The sequence below is a fragment of the Streptopelia decaocto genome, assembly GCF_964273445.1.
Source record: "Streptopelia decaocto genome assembly, chromosome: 3".
In the NCBI taxonomy this organism is placed as follows: Eukaryota; Metazoa; Chordata; class Aves; order Columbiformes; family Columbidae; genus Streptopelia; species Streptopelia decaocto.
This window is the reverse complement of record NC_138656.1, coordinates 117,381,968-117,400,251: the sequence shown is the minus strand read 5'-3', so window position 1 is coordinate 117,400,251 and position 18,284 is coordinate 117,381,968. Positions and strand designations below refer to the sequence as shown.

Below are 18,284 nucleotides of genomic sequence, written 5' to 3'. Positions count from 1 at the left end.
ACATGAACTGCCTGGACTTTACGTGGTACAGAGAGCAGCAACCAGTCTCAAAAAAGCAGATACATTTTCCCTCCTTGTCTCCACCAATCTGACAGCTGACATGGGATGTGCAAGAACGTGAAGAGTATTACAAACCTTCTCACCTTTCAAAATTAGAAGAACGGTTTATCTCTGCTTTTATTTGAAGTTTTGCCAGATGTTTTGGAAATAACATGAATAGATGCATGCATTTATGAGCTGATGTTCAAATGCACACATGTATCAACATCTCTAGTTCACTGCTTCCATACAAGTCATGTGCATAACAGAAAATATCATTTATCCATCGATCTTTCTCCTTTTCTTGCTGTTTCTCCTCTATTTCTACCATATTAAACTCATAGGGTGACTTTGCACAATACCACCAGTCTTGTTCAATATATTCTGTGCAAAGAGGCCCATGGGACAGTGGAACAGCTTCACATTGCTGAGGTAAAGGATGTTCATGGTGCCTGCTAAATATTCAGCTAAATGACACATGAATGAATGTGAAGAAAACAATCCTGGAAAGTCAGTGGGAACCTGGGGTGCTGGGTACAGGGCCTGGACAGCAGGGTGGAAGCTGGTGGTGGGTATGAGGAAAGACCCTAGCTGATGTGGACATGTCTCTTGGGGTTGCACAGATCTCCACTCACTCCTACAGTCCTCCCACAGGAATTTAGGTCACAGGAGATTGGGCTACTCAGAATCCAGCAAGGACCTTCAGTTTCAGGACCGGGCCAGAGATGCCCTGGGAGGATCAGCCACATGGCTCCGGAAAGGGCTGCACACCCAACGGCGAAGCAGAAGGTGGAGAAGTAAGGGATGAAGTGCTGAGGGTGATCTGCCCCTACCTGAAAGGAGGTTGGAGCATGGAGGGTGTTGGTCTCTTCTCCCAATCAGAAAGTGATGGGATCAGAGGAAATGGCCTCAAGTTTCACCAGGGGAGGTTTAGATTGTATATTAGGGTTGTCGGGCACTGGAACAGGCTGCCCATGGCAGTGGTGGAGTCACCATCCCTGGAGGGGTTTAAAAGACGTGTAGATGAGGCTCTTGAGGACATGGTTTAGTGCCAGTGTAAGGTTAATGGTTGGACTTGATCTTGTGGGTCTTTTCCTACCAAAATGATTTTATGATTCTATGTTTCCATTTAACTCAACAGGGCAGATGTCTACGCTTGCAGAAAGTCTGAGGTCACTGTCTGTTGATAGAGAACAGTGTTGTAATTCCAGTCTGAGGAGAAGAGAAGGAGAAGATACCCTGTTTCCTCCCTGCTGGCCGACACTTCTGGACATGTCCAGGTTGTGGTCCATGAGACCCATTGGAGTGGTCACCTCCAGGAGGAGCTGAACAGACAGCTTTGGGGACACACTTTGCTCTAAGGCCTGTAAGGTCTCCTGGGGACTGTCTGCAGGATCAGGCCCCTCCAGGGGGATGTGGCAGGAACAGATGCTGTGGGGCTGGCAGGAGGAGGGAGATGAGCGGGACCTGCTCTGCAATGCCCAGCCCCACTGCAGATGAGGGAGATGGAAGTCCCACCCCACTGTGTGGTGGGGCCTCTGGGATGGGTCAAGTGTGTCCCACCAAAGGGACACACTAACCAGCACAGCCTGGTGCATGAAACCACAGCTGCTGGGGACGAGGGACACCCGTAACTGGCAGGATGAGGACAGGAGTTGCACTTCCCAGGAGGGAGCAGAGCATCTCCATCACACCACACCAAACACCCTGACCCCGCAGGGACTGCCAGGCTCGGTGTCCCCACACCACGCTCAGGCAAGATCATCCCCAGGGACAGACACAGTGGTGCCCCCAGCATCCCCAGCTGCTTCTCCTGCCACCAACCCACCACCTCCCCAGAGCCAGCAGGCACAGCACACCCTCCATCACAAAGAAACAGCCACATGTCCCACCCATTGCAATGCCAAACTGCTCATCTTTATTCAAGCCAGGAAAAGCAGCTCCTGCCTCAGTGATACCAGGTCCATGTCAGGATGTCTCCAGCCCATGAGCATCCAGGAGGAGCAGCACTTCCACTCCTGCTGTCACACCACCTGAGGACAGCAGGGGCAGGGACAGGAGATGACATCAGGAGCTGGTTCCAGGAGCCAGAAGCGTGGGGGACGTCCTGCTTGAAAAGTTCAGGGTCTTCAACCCCAGATACTGGAGGAAAAACACACACCATGAAGTCACTTGCTTCTATTTTGTTTTCCTTCCTTTACTTTCTCAAAATATGTATCACCTCTCCTAGATAACAACGACAAGGATGTACTAAGACTAATCTGAATGGAGATAATACCCAGTTCATATTGCAGATTCCTCTCCTTAGTGGTGACTCCAAGGCTTTGTAGAGACATCAGGGGGAAAATCCTGTGCCCCACACTACTCAAGGGATGCTCTTCTCCAGCCAGCATGACCTTGGGCTCCTTCAGCCCCACTCAGGGCAGGTCCAAGCACCTTTCCTTTCCTCCCCTGGCCTCTGCCTTAGAACGTGTGAAGCACTGAGCCATAGGGTAGGCATGGGTACCTAGACACAACAACATCTCTTCCTGCCATCACAGTAGCATTTTGAATCCCCAAACTTACTTTTTGCAGCAAAAGAAAAATCTTGAACATTTTCCCTTGACGACAAAGGGGAAAGAGCACTTCAGAAATCCGCAGTAACCCTTTTCTCGAAGACATTCTTTCTTATTTCCTGGAGCCAGGGTGGATCCTGCAAGGTTAAAGAGGTCAAAGAAAGTGAGTATGGAATAATTGTGAAAAAACATGTCTGGTTCCAGACGGGCTGATGCTGTCCCTGGACCTGAGTCTCCTATGAGGAATGGGCTCCAGTTGCACCAGGGGAGTTTTGGATAGTATATTGGGAACAATTTCTTCATGGAAAGGGCTGTTGGGCATTAGAACAGGCTGCCCAGGGCAGTGGTGGAGTCACCATCCCTGGAGGGGTTTAAAAGATGCAAAGATGAGGTTCTTACAGACATGGGTTAGTGCCAGTGTTGGATTAAAGGTTGGACTCAATGATCTTGAGGGCCTTTTCCAAGCAAAATGATTCTATTTTTCTATTTGCATCAAGCACCAAACCAAACATCTTTACCTCTCCAGGAGGAGGTTATCTTTTCTGCATCAGTGACTGTTCACATGGGGAAAGTCATAGGGACAGATCAGCGTGAGGTCAAGGACTCTGTTCTGGCTTATCAGCTGCTCAGCATTCATCAGAGCAAATACTTTCCCCAAAGTCATGTATCTTTGACAAATCTGGTCACTTCCCAGGACACGGAGGACCCCACGGATGGAGCTCACATCTCACCATGTCTCCCCTCTTCCCCTCTCACCTGCAGCACCCTGGGCCAACAGGAGCAACAAGGGAAAGAGCAGGTACAGGATCCGCATGGCTGATGCCTGTCCGGGGTCGCCACAAGGCTGCAGAGATGACACAGAAAGAAAATAAAGGCATAGAGAATCATGGGCACACACAGTGAATCAAAGAGCAGATCTCCAACAAAAGGAGATTATAATGGTTCGTAGCACTCCAACTTCACAGATATCCTGGGGGCATTTCAGGAACCACCAGCACGTTGGACAATCATTTATTTCATTGTCTTTTTCACAGCTCTTCCTGATGTTTTCTTCAAAAATCAGACTGGCGGATTCCTGCCTAGTTGTTACTATTTTACACAAAACAACATCCATTGAAAATCAGATTATAAGGAAACAATAATTACTTTTACAAGTTATAGTCCCACAAGACTTCTGTAGGGCAGAATTTTCCAGAGAGACAGGACCAAAGGGTGACACAAGACACACTTCCCAGCACAGTCAGCAGATCAGGATTACCACAAGGGCATTTGCTCTCTTCCTTATGCCTCTTCTTAATCAAATGCCAGAGCAGAGGTTTGCACATCAGGAGATGCTTCTGCCAGCACTCAAAGCCGTGCCCACAGTCAAACCAGGGTCAAGAACTTAGGGAATAGCTTATACCTGGAGATGCCACATTAGATGAAGAGCTAGCCAATGCCATCACTTCAGCCAGTTCAAATTGGCTGCCCCAAACACCCTTTCCCATCCACCTCTGCTTCCCTGGGCTCAGGAAAGTCCTCCCAGCTTGGCTTAGGAGTGACCATCCTCAACTCAAGACCATTCTCAAGCTTCCCAGCAAAGACACCCCCAGCCCCACTCTCACTGCCCCTGCCCCATGCAGCACCAACCCGGGGAGGAGCAGGAGGGCAGGGAAATGTCCTGGTGGCCAGGAACAGCAGCACAAATCAACCTTTTGAGTCAACTGAGTGCCTAAAAGGAAGGAAAATCTCTGTACTGCTGTGGGGAAAGCATCACATTCCTTGGCTCAGGACAGTCCCCATTTCCTCAGAACAGAAGATCTTGGGTACCAGCATCAAGGCACCTTTGCAGTCTCCCCTTATCATTAGAAAAATCTCTTTCCATCTTCCACACGTTCTGGGTTCTTAAGACTCACGTGAAGGATTTTATTATCTTTCCCAGGCAGCTCTGATGCTTTTTTATAATCAGAGACACTTCCAACAGTTTGTCATTAAGACGGTTTCAGGAAGATGGATTTTCAGAGACGCTGAATGAGTGGACAGCCTGGAAGAGACCCCAGCATCACCTACCTGTAGAAGGTGTTGGTTCAGAGCTCACCGAGCAAACAACAGGCTGTAACAATCCAATCAGGAACCACTTGCACCTGGATGTGTTAAGATCAGGGAGTATCACTTTTTCCAAAGCACCCTGGTTTTATACCATTGCCAGTGGGTGAGACTTGCTTGTTCCCATGGCCACATCTCCTGCAGGCCAATCAGAAAGTGACTCATCTGCATGGGGATGATGGGGATGGACCTAGTCCCTCCCACTGGAGGTGGGAGATGCTGAGGTGCCTCCTGGGGGCTGTTGAAACCTTCACCGTTATCCCCATGCAAGACTTCTTGTGACACCCCATGGCACAGGGGGCACATGGGCTGTTGTGGTTGCTGAAGAACCTTTGGGATAGACAAAGTAATGGGTTGGTGCAGACACCAGCACCAGCCCAGTCCCAGAAGGGAGTCCTTCTTTGTCTCTTCTCATCTGACTGAATAAACAGCTAGGGTGTAATGAGCAAGGACATGTGGTATATTGAAAACCTTCCTACCTCTAGACACTGCAAGAATATCTTCTAGAGCAAGATGTCTGTGCACCTGATATGACAAAGGTGATAAGCATGAAACTGTCTCTCTAGTGACTATTTACATAAAGTGAGAGCAGAGTCATAGAGTCATTGAATAGTTTGTTGGAAGGGATCTCCAAAGCTCATCTAGTCCAACCCCTGCCATGAGCAGGGACATCTTCAGAGATGTCAGAAGAGGGGAGTGATGCTTCCTTCTCTCCGGCTGGAGGAAGAAACAGGAAAAGGAGCTTTTGGGATGGACATTTGAGGTGCCAGCAACTGCAACCAGTCCTCTTTGTTCTCCTCCTCCTGATGCTCCAGGGAGCAACATGTAAGATAGGAATTCATTAAGTGTATGGAAAAATGGAGGATTTGTCTGATACTACAGTGAAGCTTCCCAGTAAATAATGAGTTTCCCTACAAACATAAAGCAGATTAAATAAGACAGAGGTCAAACCTTTTGGTACAATCATTTGTTTTTCTTTCATTGAGATCATGATTTGCCTGTGACTTTTCATGGTTGCTGTGGCATCCCCCCCGGGGTCCCTCACACCCCATGTCTTTAGGGAAAGGCTCCTGCTGCAGGTTCTGCAGCTGGGACTGGACCTGGGACTCTCTAGTCCGGGGATGGGGTTTTGCCATCATCTCCATATCTCCTGGCCCATGTCTTTCCAATTCAGCACACTGGGCACAGCAGCCATGCTGGAGAGGAGGAGGAGGAGGGAGGAAGGCAGATCCTACTTCCACCCTCAAAATCCTTCCTTGTACCAGGAGAAAGCCAGCAGACATGCTGGAGACCCTCTGCTGGAGTCTGCTGTGGGATGATGGTGACCATTCCACCCCAGTGCCATAAACACCCCCCTGTTTTCCATTGGAAAATTCCCCTTGGCTGTTGGAGAAAGGAGAGAACGTACATGCCAGGCACATGGAGAAAACCCTGGGTTGACTTGCTGGGCTGCAATGACCCGGCATCCTCCAACACCTCCCACCAGCATCTGCAGAGAGTGCAGGGGCCTTCCTGGGTCCCAGTTTGTCCCATATTTGCCCAGCCAATAACGAGATTGAGAGTAAATTTCCAGTGTATGCAAGGATAAAAAGACAAATACCAAATGTACAGTCTGACCGTTACAGTCAGAGCAATGTCCTGGTGCATTTGGGCACAGATATCTCCTGCATAGCATCCAAGGAGACTCCCTTCCCACAGAGCAGCAGGATGGTGCCTCCCTTGAACCCACCATCACTTGGGCTGAGCACTCATCACAAGAAAGGATCATTACCCCCTGCAAAAGAGGCTGACGTGGAACTAAGCTCCTGGGAAAAGAAAGAAGGCTGGGCTTACAAAGCCAGGGCTGGAGTTGCACTTCCCAGGAGGGAGCAGAACATCTCCATCACACCACACCAAACACCCTGACCCCGCAGGGACTGCCAGACTCGGTGTCCCCACACGACGCTCAGGCAAGATCATCCCCAGGGACAGACACAGTGGTGCCCCCAGCATCCCCAGCTGCTTCTCCTGCCACCAACCCACCACCACCCCAGAGCCAGCAGGCACAGCACACCCTCCATCACAAGGAAACAGCCACACATCCCGCCCGCTGCAATGCCAAACTGCTCGTCTTTATTCAAGTCAGGAAAAGCGGCTCTGTGACAGTGACACCAGGTCCATGTCAGGATGTCTTAAGCCCATGAGCACCCAGGAGGAGCAGCACTTCCACTCCTGCTGTCACACCACCTGGGGACAGCAGGGGCAGGGAGGGGAGAGGACATCAGGAGATGGTTCCAGGAGCCAGAAGCGAAGGGGTCGTCATGCTGAGAAAGTTCAGGGTCTCAACCCCAGATACTGTATGAAGAAAGCAGAGAAGCACATTACACACAAAGGTTTATCGGGCATTGGAACAGGCTGCCCAGGGCAGTGGTGGAGTCACCATCCCTGGAGGGGTTTAAAAGATGCAGAGATGAGGTTCTGAGGGACATGGGTTAGTGCCAGTATTGGGTTAGTGGTTAGACTTGATCTTGAAGGTTTCTTCTAACCAAAATTATTCTGTGAGTCTATTCTATGTTGTAACTTACTTTTCTCTTCCCCCCAGTGTCTCTCATCTCCTCTCCAATTAGAAGCAAGAGGAGGCAGATAAGACTCAATATCACAGAGGTAAATTCCAGTAATTTCAGTTGTCTTGGACCTGTGTTTTCCTCATTGGTGGCAGCCTTGTTTCCAAGTCTCTTTAGAGACATTGGGAGGAGGATCCCATGCCCCACACTACCCAAGGGGCAGCCTAGATGAACTTTGAAGGTCATTTCCATCCCAAACTATTCAATGGTTCTCGTTTGGACAACACAGCTGGTCTTTCTGTATTGACTGTGAGCAAGTCTCGTGGGGCTGAAGGAGAGCGGGGATGCACTGGGTGACCTTGGGCTCCTTCAGCCCCACAGCATGAAGGTTCAAACCCATGAGGACTTTTCCCTTCTTTCCCTGGCTTTTGCCTCTAAGCATGAAGGCATGAAGGTGTGAACCAGGAGCTGGATTGAAAGACAACAATAACTATATGAATAGGAGAACTTACAATTTGCAGCAGTGGCTGAATTTTGTACAAAGTCCCACATATTTATAGGGGAAACGGCAGCCCCCGAGCACGCAGAATCCCTTCCGCCGTATGCATCTGTCTGTGCTTCCTAGTGCCATGGAAGATCATGCACAGAGAAAAAGTTAAAAAAATGATCTGGAAGAGCAGCATGTGGTCACAGAAAGGACAAGCCTGCCCATGCATTCCAGGCCAGTCAGTGTATGGGCTTATCTTCAACCTCACCATAGCCACGTCTTCAACAGCCACATATCTCACCCAGAAAGACTCTTTCACTCTAATGTGGGTGCACACGAGAACAGACACTGAGAAGGACCAGCGTGAGGTTGAGGAAGAGCCGTGCTGACTCTCCAGCTGCGTGTCCACCCCAGCTACCTGTCCACCACTGCCCAGACCAGCGGAACTGGCACATCCACATCCCTGTCCTGGCTTCACCCTGCCTTTGAGTGACCCCTGATGGAAAGTCCTTGCCCAACCCTGGCTGGGGTCATGCCTTGGGGCAACAGTGCTTTGGGACACTCAGATTCAGTGCTACTGGAGAGGTCTAAGCTAAAGACGTGGTGGCCAGCTGTCTCTGGCCATTGGGGTGCAGAAGGCTGCATCGTGGCTTTCAGGCACCCTCTAAATTGTTCACCTCCACCAGATCATCTCAGCTAGGTCAGACAGTACTGGGAGGGCTTGGAGGTTTAAGAGGCAGACATGCCAAAGGGTCCCCAAACTGCACTACATACCATGGGCAGACAACTCTTCCCCAAAGTGTCCACATTTTGGACAACTAAGATGGTCTGTGCAGTCTGCACCTACAGTGACTTCAATAGTAGCTCATCCAGAGACTACCTCCCAGAGCAGCACCAATCACAGGGGTTGGAGCCCACAGGGACCTGAATCCCTACCCAGCCCACAGAAGCAGCCAAGCCCTTTTGGGCTGGATTCTTCCACATCCAGTCCAAATGAAAACAGCTGTAGATGCACCCAGATGTGCACCATGGCATAGCTTTTCACATAGGAGCTCGAATATGACCATAAAACCATTCCCTCCTAGTATTTGACAAAGTAAGTCACTTTCCAGGACGTGGAAGACACCACAGATAAAGCTCACACCTCACCCCATCTTCTCTCTTGCCCTCTCACCTGCAGCGCTCTGGACCAAGAGGAGGAGCAAGGGGAAGAGCAGGTACAGGATCTTCATGGCCAAAGTCTGTCCCAGGTCTTCACGGGGATGCAGATGGGAGACACCAAAACTCCTGGAGATGACAGCACACAGTAATATGCTGTATTTCACAGGGTCAAGTGACAGAGGACAGTGTCTTCTGTGGCCTGTTCTCAGGAGTATCTGTCAGATATGTGACTTTTGCATATCCTGGGAGCAGCTGTGGAAGTATCTGCCTGTTAGGCAATCCAGCTGATATTTTTCCATCATCTTCTTTCTGACTATTCACTTTGTACTTTCTTAAAGAACACATGGGAGAAGTGATGCCTGACTATTGCACTTTTAAGCAAAACAGCATTCAAAGGCATGTGGAAAACGCAAACAGAATATTTTCCCTTGGAAGCTGCACACCCTCAGGCTTTATGCATCTAACACTTACCTCACAAGGAGAAATAAATAGGTCTCTGGAGAGACAGAGCTGAGGGTGAGACAAGATAGACTTTCCAATGTAGTTACCAGACACACTGTTAGTGCATTCGGTCTCACACACCTGCAAGGGCCAAACCAGAGAAGGTTTGCATATCAGAAGGTGATCATACCAACACTCAACCCAATGCCAGTAGTTAAACCAGGGCCAAGAACTGACCCAGGTCCTGGAGTTGAGGGAAATGTACCTGGAGGTGCCTGGCACTTAAAGGAGGGTCTCCATGACCAGTATGGTCAATTTATAGCAACCTTCTAAGTTAATGTAAGCGTGAAAGGATGGAAAATCCCTGCTTGAACAGCATCTCCCTACTTCGTCCAGGACAGACCCCATGTACCCCAGCACATGAGGTCTCAGGGACCTTCCTCAAGCCCCAAGACACATTTCCAGTCCCAGTTGTAGTCAGGAAACCCAGTCTCACTTTCAACATATTCTGGGCTCTGATAATCGTGGACTCGTACAGACAATTAGTGGTCTTTACTGGAATGATCAGATGACATCATTACACATACAGATACTTCCAACCTTTTGTCATTTAGAAAGTTTCAGGAGCTGAAGAGAGAGGGCTAATGGACAGCTGTCCATAAAGAAACCCCACAGTTACCCACCTGATGGAAGTCTTGATGTACAAGTCCCACCAGACCCACCAGGAACCTCTCGTGTCCAGATGTTCTTGGAGTCAGGGAATGCTGCTTTGCCCAAAACACCCCGGTTTTATACCATTGCTTGTGGGTGGGACATGCACTCATTCCTGCTGACACATGTCCCCTTGACCAACCAGAAAGCAACCCGTCTGCTCGGGGGTGATGGGGTCACACCTTGTCCCTCTCTGTGGCAACGGGAGAGGCTGAGGTGCCTCCTGGGGGCTGTTACAATCGCCACCGTTATCCTCGTGCAACACATCTTGTGACACCCTGTGGCACAGCGGGCACGTGGGTTTGGCATGAACTGCCTGGGATGGACAAAGCAAACCAGCTGATGCAGGGAATAGCAGCAATAACAACAAAGTTTTCTTCATTGTGTCCTCTCGTTTTATTAATGATATACATAATCAGCTAGCATGAGATGTGCAAGATTATGCGGAGTATTGCAAACCTGCTCACCTTTGTACACTGTGAGGAAAGTTATACCTGTCATTTTCCTGGAAAAGGGTTTTCTGTCTAGTTTGGAAATGACACATAACTGCTGCAGCAATACACCTGTATGAGCTGGTGAACGCAGAGAAACATGCCAGTCTCTCAGCTCACTACCTCCACATCAGTCATGCTAGACAGAACCATAGAGAGCAGAATCATAGAATAGTTTTGGCTGGAAAAGACCTTTAAAATCATTGAGTCCAACTGTTAACCTCACACTGCCAAGTTCACCACTGAACCATGTCCCTAAGAACCTCATCTGCACATCTAAACCACTCCAGGGATGGTGACTCCACCACTGCCTGGGCAGCCTGTTCCAGTGCCTGGCAACAATTTCTGGGAATAAATTTTTCCTAATACCCCATCTAAACCTCCCCTGGCTTAACTTGAGGCCATTTCCTTGTCTTGTTGTTTATTACTTGGGAAAAGAGACCAACACCCTCCTTGCTACAGCATCCCTTCAGGTCATGTATTCTAAATAAAAGCAGTCTTTCTCTTTCCCTTTCTCTCCTCTCTGTCTGCACTCTGAAACTCATGAGTTGACTGCTCAACACCATCAATCTGGTTCGAGTCATCTGGGCCAAGGACCCCCTGGGACAGTGGAACAACTTTGCGTTGTGGAGATGAAGAGTGTTCGTGTTGACTGCTGCAGGCTCCATATAACGAGAGGTGAGCACAGGTGAGGAAAAGCCATGACAGGTGAGGGTGACCCCAACATCTCTCACCAAACTCTCCAGTTCAGGAAAGCACTGACAGTGACAGCTTTGCCTTTTTGGAAGGGAAAGGCTTCACCAAACCAGCCGGGGTCACTAGTTGGTCCCATGTGTACTTGTGTGTGGACACGCACGTGTATTGAACCACTCAGAGAACCTAACGCATGAGGCTTGTTTCAGCAGACAGGCAGAGGACACTGTCTTGGATGGAGAAGGGTATTGCCATCCAAGATTGCCTCCAGGTGGGCAGAGAGGCAATGACACCTGTTTACTCCTTGTATACTACAGATTTGGACATTTCCAGGCCATAGTCAATGACACTTGTCTCAACGGTCACCTGGAGCAGGTGACATCCCTATCTGTTGGGATGCGGTGTGCAGCAGCACAGCTCCTGCATGGCCACAGCCAGGAGTGCTGCAGCTTGTGTAGGACACCGAGGAGCAGCAGTGCCTTTAGAAGAGCTCGTATGGGCAGCCCTGGCCATGCCCATCCAAGGGACACACACCCAGCACACCCTGTGCAACAAGCCATGGCTTCCAGGGACATGGGACAGCTGTGACTGACAGATCCAGGTGCTGCGACCCATGAGGGAGCATCTGCAGAGCAGCTCCATCACAAACACACCAAATACCTTGGACCAGCAGCGACTGCCAGGTTCAGTGTCCCCACACGATGCCCAGGCAAGAACATCCCAGGGGACAGACACAGTGGTGACCGCCAGGACCTTCTCCTGCCGCCAACCCGCCAGCACCCTCAGAGCCAGCAGGCACAGCACAGCCCCACCACAAGGAAACAGCCACACGTCCCACCTGCCAAACTGCTCGTCTTTATTCAGGAAAAGCAGGCTCTGTGACAGTGACACAGTGGGTCCATGACAGGGACCCAGGAGGAGCAGCGATTCCACTCCTACTGTCACAGCAGCTGGGGACGGCAGGTACAGGGAAGAGAGAGGACATCAGGAGATGGTTCCAGGAGCCAGAAGTGAGGGGGTCGTCCTGCTCAGAAAGTTCAGGGTCTCAACCCTAGTTACTGTATGAAGAAAGCAGAGAAGCTCATCACCTCTTGTAAATTATTTTTCCGTTCTTCCCATTCTCACGTACTTCTCCTGCTATGACAAGTATGTCTACAGTCCAAGAGAATCAGGCTCAACAGAGATGAAGTTCAATCCTTACTGCAGACGGTTTAGACCCATCTTGGCAGCCTTGACTCCAAGTCTATGCAGGTGCAGCAAAACCAGGATCATGTCATCGATGCTGTCCAAGGACAGTGAATTATTCACTCTTTGCCAGCTTGAGAGAGCCCTCTGCAAAGCCTGGAGGAGTCTCACAGGACTGAAAGAGACTGGTGAGACACTGGCTGACCTTGGGCCCCTTCAGCTCCAGAGCAGACAGGTTCAATGAATCATAGAATGGTTTGGGTTGGAAGGGTCCTTAACGATCAGCTAGTTCCCATCCTCTGCCATGGCCAGGGAAACTTTCCACTGGACCAAGTTGCTCAAAGCCCCATCCAACCTGGCCTTGGAAATCTCCAGTGATGCAGTATCCACAACTCATCTGGTTCCAGTGTGTCACCACCCTCACGGTGAAGAAGTTCATCCTTACATCCAATCTAGATCAAACCCACAAGAGCTTTTCCCTTCATTCTTGGGCCTCTCCCACAAAGCATAAATGCAGGACAGTATTTACCAGACATTGGCTATAAAGAATTTTTTAACAGATACTTCTGTGGACAAAGGAAGAAACTATGTCCTGAGCCAGGAATCTAGACCTTACCTTCTGCAGCAGAGGCGATAGCTTGAACACCTTCCAATAGGTGTTGTAGAGTAGGGGCACCGCCTAATAGTGCAGAATCCACCTCTTTGTCTGCATTGGACTTCGTTTCCTGTTTCTATGGGGAATGACACACACAAAATAACTAAAATGACAATCTGGGAGAGCAGCGTGTGGTTGCAGAAAGGCAGACACTCCCCTGAAATTGGCATTTCAGACCAATATATGGGCACATCTTCAGCCTCACCATAGCCCCATCTTTCATAGCAATGTGTGTCACCTAGAAGGACTCTTCCACTCTAAAGTGGGTGCACACGAGAACAGACACTGAGAAGGACCATGAAGTCAAGGAAGAGCCGTGCTTGCTCCCCAGCTGTGTGTCCACCACCACCTGGACCAGCAGAGGTGACAAACAAGGAACTTCTCACATCCCAGCTCCCTGTCCTGGCTGCATCTGCCTTTGAGTGGCCTCTGATGGAAAGTCCTCGCCTGGCCCTTGCAGGGGTCAAGGTTGGGGCAATGAGGTTTTGGGACATGCAACAGAGATACTGCTCAATGAGAAGGGACTTCTTTGTGTCCCAGGCAGCCCACCAAGCCAACAACCCCTGGGGCTCTCTTCCATCCCTGCACAGGGTAAAAAATCGTCCCAAAACTCCCAAAGAGGAACAACTGGGTACAGGGTTAGAGCCTGAAACCAAAACCCTGCTGACCAAGGGAAGCCAGGCTTCTATTTCCAGGGGCTCTCTCTACTGCCAACCCATGTCCTCTTGGAAGGTAACTCAGAAAACACATTCTCCTCAATCCCTCCTGAACTTTGCATCACTCTAACTAACATGCTCTCTTTGTGGCACATGGAAAACCCCACTGATGGTGACTCACACCTCACCCATCTCCTCTCTGTCCCTCTCACCTGCAGCACCCTGGATCAACAGGAGGAAGAAGGGGAAGAGCAAGTACAGGATCTTCATGGCTGATGCCTCTCCCAGGTCTTCATGGGGCTGCAGAGGGGGACACCAAGACAATAAATCTGTACAATGCTATACATCTTTGGAGCATTTCAGGATAGTCTCAGGATCTGGGAAACTGATCACTTAAGCAGGATGCTTTTCCACAGACCTTCCCCAAAGCAAAGGCTGCAGACCTTGGGGCCAGCTGTTGCCAAAACAATCAGAACAAAGTCCAGTGAAATTTTGAAAATGGAGGTATAAATTTGCCATTGAAAGTTATGGAGCTAATGAGCTTTTAATCCCTCATGTTTCATGTATCAAATGCTTTTCTCATTAACGAAATACATATATATTTCCTGGTTGCTGGAAAGACCCGCATCTCCAGAGTTCACCAAAGGTGCTACATTCCTATGTCCTGAAACCACCTGTCTCCAGAGTTGACCCCAATCAAGAAATTAAAATGACATTTTTTCAAGTAGAATAGAATTACTGCCTGTGACTTTCACATTTCTGCATCTCCTTAATCAATGGCTAGAGCAGAGAAGGTTTGCACACCAGGAGATGCTTGTACCACCACTCAGTGCCGTGCCATAGTCAGACTATGGGAGATAGAGGATCCAGGGTCTGGAATTTAGGGAAATGCATGTGCCTGGAGATGCCACATTAGATGAAGGGTTAGCCAGTGCTCTGCATCATATCATCGAATCCAAACTGGCTGCCTCAAACACCTTTCCCAACCACGTCTGCTTCCCTGGGCTCAGGAAAGTCCTCCCAGCTTGGCTTAGGAGTGACCATGCTCAACTCAAGACCATTCTCAGGCTTCTCAGCAAAGACACCCCCAGCCCCACTCTCACTGCCCCTGCCCCATGCAGCACCAACTCGGGGAGGAGCAGGAGGACACGGAACTGTCTTGATGGCCACAAACAGCAACACAAATCAGCCTTTTGAGTCACCTGGAAGGATGGAAAATCTCTGTACTGCTGTGTGAAAAGCATCTTCTTCCTTGGCTGAGGAAAGTCCCCATTCTCCAAGAACAGAAGATCTTGGGTCCCTCCTCAAGCATCAAGTCACATTGCCACATTTCTTGGACACATAAGCAGGTTAATTCCCTTTCCTAGGCATCTCTGATGGCTTAGTTACATGCATGGATACTTCCAGCTGTTTGTCATTCAGATGCGTCTAGGGTGATGGGATTTGAAGAGAGAGGTAGAGTGGGTGGCTATCCATAAAGAGACCCCGCAGTTACCCACCTGATGAAAGTCTTGGTGTTCAGGCAGTAACAAACCCAACAGGAATTGCTTGAGTCCAGATGCTCTTGGGTCCAAGGAGTACTCTTTGGGCCAAAATACTCTGGTTTTATACCACTGCTGGGGGGTGGGACATGTGCTTATTCCTGCTGACAGATCTCCCATTGGTCAATCAAAAAATGACCGATCTGTGTGGGGATGATGGGGTTGCGCCTTGTCCCTCTCTATAGCAGTGGAAGAGGCTGAGGTGCCTCTTGGGGGCTGTTGCAATCCTCACCATTATCTTCATGCAACACGTCTTGTGACATCCTACTGCACAGTGGGCACACGGGCTTGGCATGAACTGCCTGGGATGGACAAAGCAAACTGTCTGGTGTAGACACCAATAGCAACCATTCCCATAAAAGGATAAAATATTTGTCTCTTCCTTTCCTTTCAGTTCACTTGGCAAGAAGATAGTGTGTGGCATGCAAGATCGTGCAAAATACTTTCCTTTTCTCTCCATTTAATATTAAAAGAACAACTTCGCCAAGGTGATTTGCATTTGACATGCTAAGAATAAGCATAAGGCTACGTTTTGATGGCTACTTAGATAAACAGACAGTGAATAGAGGAAAGTGACTGGGTGGGACCACAGCTCACCTAATTCTGTCTGAATTTACTCCTCCTAAAATGGTTGTTCGTGATACAAAACCCACAAATGTGGTTCAATAGAAGAAAGTCTCTGTATAAAGCTCTGCACACTAAGGGATGATACCGAATGAAGGTGAATAGGACTCATTAGGCCTTGGAGGTGTGGACTTGATCAACAGAGTTTGTGCATTTATAGGAATTATGTGGTGCTTCAGAAAGGTAAAGATCAAGGTGGGTCATGGTAGAACATGTCATGAAAAACAGAGAAGCAAGAGATTACTCCTATGAGGACAGACTGAGACAGCTGGGGTGTTCAGCCTCAAGAGAAGCTCCAGGGAGACCTCATTGTGGCCTTTCTGTACTTGAAAGGGGCTGATAAGAAAGATGGGGACAGACTTTTTAGCAGGGCCTGTTGTGATAGGACAAGGGGTCATGGCTTTAAACTAAAGGAGGGAGATTCAGGACAGACATGAGGAAGAAATTGTTTCTGCTGAGGGTGGTGAGAGCCTGTCCCAGGTTGGCCAGAGAGGTGGTAGATGAACCATCCCTGGAGACATCCTAGGCCAGGCTGGACAGGGCTCTGATCTGGATGAAGATGTCCCTGCTCATGGCAGGGGTGGCACTGGATGAGCTTTGGATGCCCCTTCCAACCCAAACTGTTCTCTGATTCCTCAGAGACAGGATGATTCCCCTGGCCCAGCTACCCCTGGACTCCACAACACCCCCTGGTGCAACGCACCCAGGCCCCACAGCTGGGGATGAACCCAAGGCCACCAGAGTGACATGTCCTGTGGAACAGCCCCACAGGGACTCCTGACCCAGCTTGGAACCCAATGGACAAGCAGCAGGCACCCAATGAATTTAGGGGTTCATAGCAAACTCCATGCCTGACCATGGATGTGGATGTGGGGATACACTTGCAGAGAGGGTAGACTGGTATTGGCATCCATATGGGTCCCCCCACAGTGCAGGGGGATGCTCCTGTGGCTTGGGCCCAGCTTGGAAAGAGGGCAGGTGAAGGTGGGGCAGCATGGCCAGCCGGGCAGGGAGGGGATTGTCCCGCTCTTCTGTGCACTGGGGCGGCCTCACCTGCAGCACTGCGTGCAGTTTCAGGAGCCACAGTATAGACGGATATAAAGCTACTGGAAAGTGTCCAGAAGAGGGCGACAAATTTCATGAAGGGTTTGGAGAGGACAACGTATGAGGAACAGCTAAAGCCACTTGGTTTGTTCAGCCTGGAGAAGAGGAGACTGAGGGCAGAGATTATGGTGGCTACAGCTTTATCACAAGGGGAGCAGGAGGGGCAGGGCTGAGCTCTTATCTCTCGTGACAGTGACAGAACCCCAGGGAATGGCAGGAAGAAGTGCCAGGGGAGGGTCAGGTTGGACATTAGGAAAAGGTTCTTCACCCAGAGGGTGCTGGACACTGGAACAGGCTCCCCAGAGAGGTGTCACAGTCCCAAGCCTGACAGTGTTCAAGAAGAGACTGGACAACATCCCCAGACTCATGGTGTGAACTGTGGGGTTGCCCTGTGCAGGGACAGGATTTGGATTCAATGATCCTTGTGGGTCCCTTCCAACTCAGGACATTCTAAGGTTCTATGTGTGTGCATTTGTGGGTCCGTGCATATCAGGAATTCACCCCATCTTCTCCACCCTCCCCTGCACATGAGGAAAAGATTGCACACCGACATGTTTCTCCCTGAGGACACACAAACACACCTCGGCAGCAGGAATGAAAACTACCATCTTGTATTGCAGACAGGGGGGAAGGGATTCCCGTGGGAACATTGTCCAGCTGTCCAGGGTTGCCACTGTTCCCAGCGGTGCTTGGTTCCTCTTCACAGCATCATCCTGACTGTGCTGAGAGGGCATGGGGTGGTCTCAGAGGGCTTCTCGGAGATCGGTGCCAGGAACGCAGAAGGCCATCAGGGATACCATCGGCTGCAGGAGGAAAGGTCTGGCGGTGCCTGTCCCAACCAGGGCAGCACGGGGGCTCTGTGTCCCTGTGCCCTTGTGCTGCATGTTCTCCCCTCTTTCTCCAACAGCCTCACCTCCACCTCCAACAGGCAGCAACCCCAGCCCTTTGGACAGCCCTGAGCCTACCTCCGACAGCAGAACTCCTTCTCAGAGCAAACGCCAACACGGCCGATCCCCGGAGGGCAGGACCCAGGAGAGCAGAAGCCCCCACGGCGCTGACAGTCCTGGGGCGATCCTCGAGCGAGGGACAGCCCTGCAGAGCACAGAAGGAGGAGACCTCCAGCATGGTCCTGGTCTCTACACAGCCAGCGTTCGCCCACCCCTATCTGTCCCCTGCCCCAAAATGGAAGGCATTTGCAGCAGAAATCAGAAGGATGTTTATGGCACATGGATGGCACCATCCCACAGCAGTCTCCAGGACAGGGTCTCCAACTTATCTACTGGCTCCCTCCTGGCACAAGGGAGGACTCTGAG

The 18,284-nt window shown here is 50.1% G+C and overlaps 3 long non-coding RNA genes across 7 annotated transcripts; all 3 read right to left on the bottom strand.

The window, feature by feature from the left end:
- Positions 1–1,934: 1,934 nt before the first annotated feature.
- Positions 1,935–4,787, bottom strand: LOC309438330. The gene is made up of 4 exons (XR_014183753.1): positions 4,644–4,787; positions 3,351–3,438; positions 2,605–2,731; positions 1,935–2,181 (listed from the first exon to the last, which is right to left on the bottom strand). It is a non-coding gene; the product is annotated as an uncharacterized lncRNA (long non-coding RNA).
- A 1,982-nt stretch (positions 4,788–6,769) lies between these two features.
- On the bottom strand, positions 6,770–10,152 carry LOC309438331. Of its 2 annotated transcripts, none has more exons than XR_014183754.1 (4): positions 9,995–10,152; positions 8,884–8,996; positions 7,735–7,843; positions 6,770–7,013 (listed from the first exon to the last, which is right to left on the bottom strand). It is a non-coding gene; the product is annotated as an uncharacterized lncRNA (long non-coding RNA). The 2 variants fall into 2 exon arrangements; XR_014183755.1 differs by having other exon boundaries at positions 8,884–8,961; positions 9,985–10,138.
- Positions 10,153–12,034: 1,882 nt separating this feature from the next.
- Positions 12,035–17,754, bottom strand: LOC309438333. 4 transcript variants are annotated; one of them, XR_014183757.1, is made up of 4 exons: positions 17,553–17,754; positions 13,915–14,002; positions 13,008–13,122; positions 12,035–12,264 (listed from the first exon to the last, which is right to left on the bottom strand). It is a non-coding gene; the product is annotated as an uncharacterized lncRNA (long non-coding RNA). The 4 variants fall into 4 exon arrangements; XR_014183758.1 differs by lacking the exon at positions 17,553–17,754 and adding an exon at positions 15,202–15,365; XR_014183759.1 differs by lacking the exon at positions 17,553–17,754 and adding an exon at positions 15,198–15,292.
- Between the last annotated feature and the right edge of the window lie 530 nt (positions 17,755–18,284).